This window comes from Mus caroli, chromosome 6 (genome assembly GCF_900094665.2).
Source record: "Mus caroli chromosome 6, CAROLI_EIJ_v1.1, whole genome shotgun sequence".
In the NCBI taxonomy this organism is placed as follows: domain Eukaryota; kingdom Metazoa; phylum Chordata; class Mammalia; order Rodentia; family Muridae; genus Mus; species Mus caroli.
The window spans coordinates 141312333-141323824 of record NC_034575.1 but is presented as its reverse complement, the minus strand read 5'-3'; the positions used below and the strand labels follow the sequence as shown (position 1 = coordinate 141323824).

Sequence of the window (11492 nt, the reverse complement as noted above, 5' to 3'; positions counted from 1 at the left end):
GATAGATGATAGATAGATAGATGATAGATATAGAGATAGAGAGATAGATAGATGATAGATAGATAGATAGTAGATAGATAGATAGATACATAGATAGATACATAGATAGATGATAGATGATAGACGATATATATATATATAGAGAGAGAGAGAGAGAGAGATGATAGATGGAGATATATAAGAGCAGAAACTACATAAGAAAGCATTTATCATAACCACTCATCCATGTGATTATTGAGGTACAGGACTCCCATGATGCACTGTGTCTAAGAGAGAACTAAGGAACCGAGAGTATAACTCAGTCTTAGTCGAAAGGCCTAAGGGCCAGGAGAACTAATGGAATATCATCCCCAGGCTGTGGTCCTCCGCTGGAGCTGTCAGAGTCTGAGGCGTGAGAGCCTGGAGTGCTTGCTTATGTCTGGGGCCAGGAGAAGAAGAATACCTCACGTCAGTGGCGGGAAGGAAATACACCCCCGCCCTTCTGTTCTACTCCATAGACCAGAGGGCACCTGCCATATTGGAAATAATGACTTTTTATTGAGTGTATTCATCCCAGAATTAACCTCCTAGAAATAGTGTTCCTCTACCTATCTAGACACCCTTAAAGCAGCCAAGCCGACACATCGATGAACCATACCAAGCAGGTGCTTGTCTCCTCCAGGGACAATGACCTGCCTGCTGCTCTGATGACCCACACCACATTGGGCATGCAGAGGGCGGGGTAAAGAGGAAGAAACTTTGATTGCATTCATCTTGGCTAGACACTGCTTAGTTCAGTAAGTCCTTAGTAGTGTCTACCCTGCATCTAACGTTGTGCTCGGTATCCCAAAGGGACAGAATGACGGACAGAACAACGTTAACAGAACACAGGCAATATCAGGACCACAGAGGTAAACAGATAAGCAGCGGGCCATAAAAGAAAGGGTCTCAAGCAAGGCTTTGGAGGGTGACTGAGAGTTCAAAGATGAACCGTGACGGCGCTGGCAGATGGATCGAGCATCGTGTGAGAACATCCATGATCAGGGACAGCAGCCTCAGAACGCAGGCAGCGGGGGGCACTTTACTCATGGGTCATGGACACAGAAGCATTGAGATGCAACCGGCCTCAAGTTCTGTGCCCAAGAATGTGTGTGTGTGTGTGTGTGTGTGTGTGAGAGAGAGAGAGAGAGAGAGAGAGAGAGAGAGAGAGAGAGAGAGAGAGGCTGGGAAGAAAGTGCTTGCCTTCAAATAGAGAACCTGAGTTCAATCCCTAGAGACCGGTAAGTAAAAACACCAAGCAGGGTAGTGTGAATTTTCATCCCTGCACTGAAAAAGTAATGGCTGCATACATACATGCATGCACACGCACACACAAACATACACTTAAACACACATGCAAAAAACAAAAACACTTAACTTTAATAAAAAAAACAAAACAAACCACAACAAAGACACTGACCCTGAATCCAGTGGGGTCAAGTTAACATTCTGGAAGTGAGGGCAAGGGAAGCCTGCGCAGGAAATGTGCGACTACAGATGCACAGACACCGGTAGGAGCCTACTGCCCAGGGATGAGGCTCAGACCCACGTCGGTGCAGTGAGCACTAAGGCGGAAAAGCTGCTGCTTTCCATAAAATGGGGAGATGCAACCCATGTCAAACCAGATCTGAGCCGGGTGTGGTGGCGCATGCCTGTAATCCCAACACTCAGGAGGCAGAGGCAGGCAGATTTCTGAGTTCGAGGCCAGCCTGGTCTACAGAGTGAGTTCCAGGACAGCCAGGGCTACACAGAGAAACCCTGTCTCGAAAAAAAAAAATCTGAAAAACCCAATGCACACCATAAAATTTAGGGCCTCTCAGAGAAGAAAATGGTTGTTTTCTGTCCATCAGCTGTCCGTTGGCTGATAGGCCACTTAGAGGCCTCATGACAAGCAGTATTACCTGACACTAACTCAGCCCTGAGTACTCGCTAAGTAAATGGAAGAATTGTAATTGCTATTGCCCTCAGATCCGTGCCCTTGTGTTGTATTTGCAAATTATGCTCGCTAATTTATCTCTTTTAATAGGAAACGGTTAACTTAAAAATACTGTAAAGTAATCAAACCGAGTTTGTTTAATTTTTTTCCTATAAGTCAGACTTTTATTTAGTCATGTTGCCCTCTACCCCAATTAATCCAAATCAGTGGGCTTTTACGGTAATTGGGAGTTCTGCATGCTTGCCATTTTCTCTGACCCTCTTCGCGCCTGAGGTGACTCGTGGAACCTTGCCAAGTGTGGTTACCTTTCGTTTCTCCTCTGCTCTTCCTACACACAATAGAAGTTTACATTGTCAAGTTCAAACCATCTCCACAAGCGCCCCCTCTTGTCTTTGACATCTATATTCAAAGTCTTTCCCTTTCCTAACAAACTTTGCCGAACAAATCCTTAAAGAGAAATGGAGCAAACACCTTCTCGTCCTTGTCTTTATCCATTCATACACTAACCGCAAAGCTAAAGACTTGCTCAGTCTCTCGCATGCCTTCTTCAACCAAACACAGAAAAACCCTGCCCAAAAGCTTCTCTCCTTGTCTTCCCTACCACACCCAAACCGCCAGCCCTCACCTCTGCTGGTCCACACTGATGTCAGGGACCACTTCTCAATATTTCCTGCCTCTAAAGTTGGCTTCTTAAACTTTATCCACCCATGATCTCTTTAGTCCTGAGAAACTTTTATGTGACCAAAAATACATTGGTATTTAATATAGATATAGAATTAAACATTTGATGATAATAGAGCATATATAAATTTGTTTTAAGATAATTAATTGGTATACCATGTGTGTGTGTGTGTGTGTCTGTGTGTCTGTGTGTGTGTGTGTAATTATTATTTATTAAAAGCAAAGGGGAAGTCAGTTCTAAAGAAACGTGTAGTAAGCCCGAGGTGTTGCTGGAAGAACGCATCAACTATACAAATGTATAGTAATTGGGGCTGGGCAGGTGGCTCAGTGATGAGGAACACTCGGTGCTCCCCAAAGAGGCCTGGCTCTACATTCCCACTCACACATGGTGTTCCATACCTTCCTCTGGCCTCCACAAGAACTGGATACATGGGGCTGACGTGTACACTGGCAGTCAAAATGCTCATAGACAGGAAACAAAACTCTCTTAAAAGTTATTAAAGGTGTGGTCATTGGGGAGTTCCATGGTAAGAAACCATGGTAGAAAACTATTGAAAGCTTTTGTTTCTCCTATTTAGACCGGATACTTCTGTAAGAGCAGAAGACTTTGTGTATATGCTCAGAACACTGGAGTCCGGAGCATAGTGCTGTGTTTGAGCTTGGCTGTCCAGGGATCGTTCCCTGGCAGTGTGTGGTGTGACATGGAGCCCAGAGCAAAGTGCTGTGTGCTGAGAACCAAGACTGTAGGGAGCCCCAGGATGCCTTCTGCCAGCAACACCTCGAACTCGCTATGTGTTTGCTTAAGAACTGACTTTTGACCATTGCCCAATAAGAAGCCTTTTCACGATGGCCACATTTCCTGTCAGGGAACACCACACGGGGTCACAACCTACAATTCACAAATCTAGCTTGAATTCAGAGGGTTGTTATTTCTTCTCTCTCTAAAAAGTCAATTTGATGAGGTGATTTCTCTCAGTAGCTCCAAAACCACTCAGAGATTTGATATTCTTGACAAGCCCAAATACGAACTCGTTCTCATGGCCTAAATGGCCATTTATCATGTGGTCCCAAATACCTTTTTGGGCATGTCCCTAGTTCTGTTCTTCTGCATGTATTTTCCCCTCTACCTGGAGTTCTCTTCAACCAGCAAGCCCACAGACACCCCCACACTGAACGCAGGGAAAGGGGGTGTCCAGAGTAGAAGCATGGACTTCAGCGTAGTGAAACACATCTCTGAGTCCAAGGAGCTCCACCTGCCTCCCAGCTCTGGACCCTCCTTGCTGTGGGACAGGGGGCTTCAATATCTCCTTATAAAGAAAGATATTGTAAGGCGCACTGTCCCAGGCTTAAATGATGGCATTGCTGAGGTCACCGGTGCATTCTTATAGCACAGTCACTCTTGAAGATTAGATAGTTGATCCACAAGCCTCAAGCATCATTCTTAGAACTCCAGGCCTGAGCAGTTACTGGATCTCAAAGGCATGCTGAAGACCACAGCATGGAAATCACCACCCCCCACGCCCTCCATCCCCCACCTCCATCCCAGCCCCTTCTCTCTATCCCCATCTTGCAATCTGCACCCTCAGCACCCCTTGCCCAAGGGAAGCACAAGTAAGAAAGCCTCATTCCAGCAAATGCCACCCCGAGTTCCACTGCTCTGCAAAGGAAGCAGTGGGAAGGCATTTCCGCAGATTGGGGAACCACAACCAGAGTCATAGACAGCACCCCGTGTGTATCCTGGCCTTACGTGTGTGAAATGCCTCCCATAGGATTTACGTTGCAATTGGCATGCTCGTCCCAGAGAAAAAATCCTTTTGCTAGTAGAGAAGTCACCAAGTTTCTGAGAAACTCTGGAGGAAACACAAATCACTGTTTAAGTTGAGAACAACCTAAACCCCCAGCCACCCTCCAAACAAAGTAACAACCTAGACAGGAAGCCACGGAAGAGGACTCTGAAACATTGTAATAAAGATGCAGAAGCATGGCTCTGCACAATACATGGCTACTTGTCGGGGTTGGGGTGGGGAAGGACTCACTTCTCTCTAACAGGCTGGCCACCAGGAGTTTGACCATGCTCCAGTAAGTATATGGGCAACATAAATTGGTCTACTTTTTTAAAAACCTCTCTTTGGTGGTGGTGGTGGGAAGGCCACAAGGGTGGAGGGTGGACCTTGGAGGACTGGGAATCAAGAGTGATCAAGGTGTGTTACATGAAATTCCTAAACAATCAATAAAATATTATGTTTTTAAAAGTAGCCTTCTTAACACTTTATCCTTGCAACAGGTTACATTTTTTTTTTTGCAAAGTAGCAGCATGGTGCACTCACTTGCATAAGGAGGTGGCATCCAGAAAAGCCCCAGACATACATTCCTGCACCCAGCTCAGCTACCTGTCCACTCACACATGGATAAAAGTGGGCTAAAATGAAACTGCGTGGTAGCCTCGTACAGCTTAAGCCATCTGAACCCAAGCATTTTGGGTAAAATGAATATCCATTATTAGCATCGTTCAGAAAATGTCTAATTCCGAGACACAATGGCTCTATACCACCCGCACTCTGCCTGGGTCACAGGTCATCTCAGCAGCATGTACATGTGCAGGGCATCTTATGAACTATATGATGTGGGCAGGTCATTAATAAAAACTGAAAAAGCAAAAGAGGCCCATAATTAGCTTCTAAGGTAACTTTGAATGTAACATTTTCACCTCAGACGCAACACCATTAGACCAAATGACTGCGGTGTAGTCGCTAATGCAGGCTGAGCGGCATCCCACTGCAGTTAAACCTTGGCAAGTAGATAGGCACTCAAATAGCAATGTGTTGTGATTCATGGAACCAAAGGGCAGAGACGAATCAATAGAGATAGTTGGTATTGCATTAAAAAATGATAATGAACAACTGTAACAATATCACCAAGGTCACCTTGAGAAGAGCCGGGCGGAGGTTAAAGCCATCACTGAAAACAGGGTTCATGGGTCAGGCTTGAACTGAAAGCTCATTAATTGTTTTTTTTTAGCAGATTTGGGGAAAAGTAAAATAAAGCAAATAGGTAATCATTGGGAGAAAACTATTTTTCAAGAGATAATGTAAGGATCTGGTACGAGCAACCGGAAATGGGACTGTTCCACTGGAGAAAGACTAAGTAGGACTCTGTGGCTGGTATACAATAAATGCTAAAGGAACACGGAATCTAGGCTGTTATAGGTGGAATTCAAGTGTTACTGCTGCAGTGGAAAAATTCCTTCCACTCCAGTGAGGCTCCTGTATGTGTATACTCTTTCCCAGATGAGGGAACTGCTTTGAGAGGGTTGTATTGTGTGGAGCTTTGCTGGAGGAGGTTGGGCATTGGAGGTGGACCTTGATTGTATGTAAATCTTCTGCGCTTCCTGCCCACCCTCTGCTTCCTGTTCTGCGGAGATGTGAGATGGTGAGGGATCTTAGAGGACCTACCTGCCACCATGTCTCCTCTGCTAGGGTTGATTGCATCCCTTTAAACCATGAGCCAAAGAAATCCCTCTTCCCTTGGGTTGTTTTTCTTGATGTTTGATCACACACACACACACACACACACACACACACACACGTACAAATCAGTATTTATTTACTTTTAAAAGTCTTGAGAGAATGTATTAGTCCAATGACCCGGGAATAAGGATATAGTTAAGCATCATTTCCTTATTTTAACTTAATAACACTTAATAATAATAATACTTAATAATACTTAATAAGTTATCTTTGAACAAATCTAATCTGTAGAGGTTATATCTTCATTTCAACCCTCTTGTGTCTGCTTGGATACTAGATTATCATAAAGAATGAAAGTTCTCAACCACCTCCCTTGTTGTTGCTTCAGACACAAGCTGTTGATGTAACCATAAAACAAAAATCTACACAAGAGGAAATATCTTTCAAATGTCTTCAATGATAAAAGTCTAGAATCCCAAGCTCGTAAGATTGTCTCCTTTAGTCATTTCCTTTGTAACGCTCTTTCTTTGACGTATCAGTGAAGTGAACTACATCTACTTGCTTTTTGTATTGACTGTCTTAAGTACTTTTCAAATATTATGTCAACACTGACAAATTTTGTGCGATGGCCAAACAACATCCAAGCAGTCAAAAGAGTTCTATAACTGTTATGAATCTAGATGAGAATTGGAGCAACGCCCACGGCCAAATGTTACAGCTCGTGTGTGACAGCTTCTCACCACTGTCACAGAACCAGGAGTGATAGCATTTGCTTTGTGTCCCTTCATCAAGTAGAGACTCTTTCTGAATTACTGTCCTCAGCACAACCCAATTGAGGAGGGAAGTCCTTTTATTAGAGTTTCAGCTTGACATAGAAGAAACAGGCATTGTGCTATAGCACAGAAAACTAAAGGCATGTGCATGCTGGCCCACCCAAGGAGACCTGGGGGCACAGTTTGGCTTAGGTTACTGAATTTCTTCTTTGAAATGAGTACTTTTAGAAAATGGACCCCTCACTTCCCGTCACGGAGGCTTGCAAGCTGAAATTATTGGACAGCAGCATTACTCCGCAGTCGAAATCCTACAGACTGCTTCAGCTATCCAGTCAAAACTTCAGACCCATTCACCCAGGCAAGCATGAGAATACAAAAGGTTGAACACTGTTTCAGGGGCTAAGGAGAGTGCAGCCATGATGGACCCGGGACCCTAGGACAAACGATATCATTAAAAACCTTTTTTTACAAAGTCAAAAGACTGAGATGTGTGACACCTCCCACCCACCCACACACACACCCCAGTTTCCTTCATTCTCCTTCATTTGCTAAAATACAAATGATGACTGTGAGCATTCTGGTCAAGGTTTAATGTGTGATATCCCGGAAGGGCAGCCTCTGTGAGAGCCAGACTAATCCTGGACGGCAGCCTCTGTGCTTTTCCTTGCACTATATAACCATAACCTTCCTGAAATTTGGAAAAACAAGAGCAGGAGAAAATTTGGATGTCACAAAGTCTGCTTTACTCAAGGCCTTATCAGCTTTGACTTTACCTAGGCTAACCTGTCTAGGTGAGACGTCGTTTCCAGAGTTTACCAAACTCTTGTATTGGCCTGAATCTCGCTGTAAATAAAAAAAAAAATGATTTCTGAGTTTCTGACTTTTCTAAGCAAGTTTTGCATATTTGTAAGTTTACACCCACATCCAGGGCGGTTGAGTGTATCTTCTATTCCTTGCAAACCCATGCATCTCCAAAGAAAGGACGTTCAAATGCATACCATGTCCACCTTCACCTGCTAGAATATGTAACGAACATATGTGGTATCTACTCAACCTCTGAACCCGAGGCTCGTGTTCTAGCAGCAAATTAACTCCTTCATGGAGGCATTTATTCTAGCACCAACCAACAGCTTTCAGTTGAGAGCACCATGGCCAAATGCATCCAAGCTCAACACTTTCTGGTAATATAATCTTAATAAAATTATTTTAAAGCAGGTCTTTATGCGCTAGAGAGATAGCTCAGTGCTTAAGAGCTTACACTACTATCACAGAAACTCCAAAGCAGTTCCCACCAACCATGTCAGGTGCAGCAGCCTCTAATTTGAGCTCAGGGGATTGGGCGCCCTCTTCTGGCCTCTCTGAGCATTGCACTCATGTGCACATTCCCACACACAGACCCATAGGTAAATGAAAAATAATATAATCATAAATCTTGGGGCTGGAGAGGTGGCTCAGCAGTTAAGGGAACAGGATACAAGTTCAATTTCCAGTAAGTAAAGTGAAGTAAATCTTTTAAATATATCTTTGTATGTATTCCATTTTACCATGTATTAAAGATGAAATTTTTCCATGCTGGTGAGACAGGTGTGCTTGAAGTCTTTTAAAGATAAACTAATTTGGCGGCTTACATGCTGAGGGATGACAAGAAGAAAATCCTGGGTTTTCTGTAATCAAACCACTGATTCTTCAAGCTCAGGAAACTTCCCACGTTCATGGTCACTGAGACCAGTTGCTTCAGACAACATTGGCTGAGGTTGCACTAGTAGGCAGAATGCACACTACAGAGTAAATAACAGAGGGGTTAGCGGAACCAAGGCTGCAGAGACTCTGCACAGGGCACCAAAGGCAGACCTCGCCAGAAACACGTCAGATTCAGTACGTTTTCAATTACTTTCTATTCACTGACCATTCAGAAACCTTCTACTGTTTCCAGTACTTTTTACTTCTTATCTTACTATGCTGAACAGCATAGGGCCATCTTCTGTAAGTGTCTGAAGTACTGTGAACATATCCACACCTCACACCCCAGTCCCTTCCCCACCTCCTGAACCCCCTTTTTCACCTCACACCCGGCTTCTGCCTCCAGCTCATACAACTCCCCTCCCCCTCCCCCTCGTCCCCTTCCCATTTGTCTCCTTTGTTAAACTAGATGCCTTTACTAGTTTCATGCCATCTCTGCATATTATTTTAGATATTTACATAAAATCTGGGACCTATAAATAAGAGAATGCATGGCAGTCGTCCTTCTGAGATTGAATTGATTGGCTTAATATTTTAGCTCTGGATGCATGAGGATTCCAGCAACTCACATAATTTAATTTCTCTTTATGGCTGAGAAAAGTCCACCATGTGTATACAGTGCATTTTCCTCTATCTGTTCCTGTGTGGATGGATACCCAGGTTAGTTCCATAGCTCAGATACTGTGACCAGCACCTTAGTAAATATTGACGTACATGTGTTTCTGTGATGTGTTCACTTGGAGGCTTCAGGGGGAATGCTGAGGCATATAAATAGCTGTTCACGTGGCAGATCTAGTTTTAGGATTTTCAGTGAGCCTCCGTTCTGACTGCCATCAGGACTGGCCTGTTTCAGATTGCCACCTGCAGAATACAAGGGCTCCCTCTCAGTTGTTGTTACCTGTTTACAACAATGTGTATAGACTCCACACTGGGTTATCGGACCCCAAATGGGGCTGTGAAACATTAGCATAGAGCATGACTAGACTGTGACAGGATTGGGGGCTGGGTGGGGTAGTCCACAGGGATCAGGAGGGTCTATGGATATGGAGCCTGCTGAGCCACCACTGGGTTTTGGAGGAAGAGAAGAGCCCAGCTAAGTAAATCAGGAGAGAAGTGTGGCTTCCCTGCCCTGTGCAGCCAGAGCACAGTACTCAATAGTCCGAATAAATCACTATGGTTGGAGGGAACATGACGTGTGTACATTTCAGACAGGGATCACACACACACACACACACACACACACACACACACACACACACGGCAAAAATGAAGAGGCAGCTTAAGCTGGCCTGCTAGGGGCTCTGCTGAGGAGCCTGAGTTTGTGAATGACAGCATCATCGGAGAGAGCCACCACAGCACAGCTCAGTGTGCCTGTGACTCAGTCACACTGCTTCTTGGGGGATTTGTTTTTCTCACCAGAAAAAAAATATATATTGAATCCAGTTTTATGTGGTTTTATTGGTTCCTGTGTTTTCAAATAATTTCATTGTCTTATGCCAAGAATGACCCAGATGAATGGAACGTGAAAGCTTTTCCGCCTTGCAGTAGCTGAATGTTAGTGTACAGAGGTGCGTGTGTGGGTTTTGCACTGTGTATTTAGCTTATCTCTAGGTAAAGCAAACCATTGGCTCTGTGGTTTGGACTTGGGCCCTTTGTTTCACAGGCACATGAGGAACAGCCTGGCTTCCAGAATATCACCTACTCCCTTCCAAATAATGATCAGAATGTGTTTGCAGGCCCATCTATAATTTGCATAGGACATTTCTCTGTTGTAATTTAGAAAAGCAGAGGAGAAACTTCGCAAATTATTGCTCAGTCATTAACACAGCCAGGTACCACTTCAGCAGTTTATAGTCAATCAGCCGATTCAAATCATCTAGTCAGTTACCTTGTGGTTTTCCAATTTTGCAGTCATATCAGTTGGAGATGTAAGTAATTAATACATCTAAATCATCAGCCCTTGCAGGGTTGTAGTGAGCCTCACGGACGTTCTAATTCTGATTGACAGTCGTAAGAGGTAACTTTTCTTTCTGAAACTTGATAGTTCCACCACTTTCCTGAAATGAAGAGGGTTGCTTACCAGTTGCACTCGTGGCTTAAGCAAGCACAGGAAATGACGAAACCGTTGTGAGTGCATCCAGTCTTCTCCCCTTTACCGTCTCTCTCCCCTTGACAGAAACATAGAACCAGACAGCCCATGCCAGAAAAACTGCTGTGACTGGCAGCAGGAGAGGTTGGGGGAAGTATATGAAGGAAAGGAGCGTAAGAATCAAAAATGAAGAGGTAGAGGGAGGTGGGGGGAGGGGAGAAAAGAACAACAAATCCTAAATGTTACAAGTAAAGTAACCGGCTACAAACGCTGCTGGTCACCGCCTTCTTACCCAGGAGCTATAGGGAAAATCCCTTCCTCGCTGCCTGCTCTAACTCTGATCCCACTCTGACCTTGCCCTCTAATTTTGTGTTCTCTAAACTGGAGGACAAAGTTCAAAAGTCAAAAGTGAATAGATCTGACACTAAAAGTCGAAGGTGAGCAGATCTGACACTGTCTTGCAACATTTTTTCACCCTTTCTCCACCTTTCAGTTACAGTTTCAAAAACCTCGAGGTGACACCAGGCATGGTCGGGTCTTTGGTCTTCCTCCTTTGTCTGTCTCTGCATTCTAGAACATTCTCCTGTGACATCCTTTCTGCCTTGTTTTCTTCACTTGGGCTTGCTGCCAACCTTTCCAACGAGGACTTGTTTAAAATCCCTGTCTTTCTAAAGACTGTCATCACAACTCTGGTCTAAATATAAATGCTATACCATAAGTCCTTTATCTCAGAAATGTCACCAATCCTCTCTTTTATTTAATTCCACCATGCTCTGTCTTGATTTATA

General features: G+C 44.1%; 1 long non-coding RNA gene across 1 annotated transcript; it reads right to left on the bottom strand.

Moving 5' to 3' along the window:
* Positions 1-2135: 2135 nt before the first annotated feature.
* LOC110296854 lies at positions 2136-11253 on the bottom strand. The gene is made up of 6 exons (XR_002378221.1): positions 11191-11253; positions 10504-10672; positions 9330-9476; positions 8504-8653; positions 4383-4485; positions 2136-2282 (listed from the first exon to the last, which is right to left on the bottom strand). It is a non-coding gene; the product is annotated as an uncharacterized LOC110296854 (long non-coding RNA).
* Positions 11254-11492: the final 239 nt, after the last annotated feature.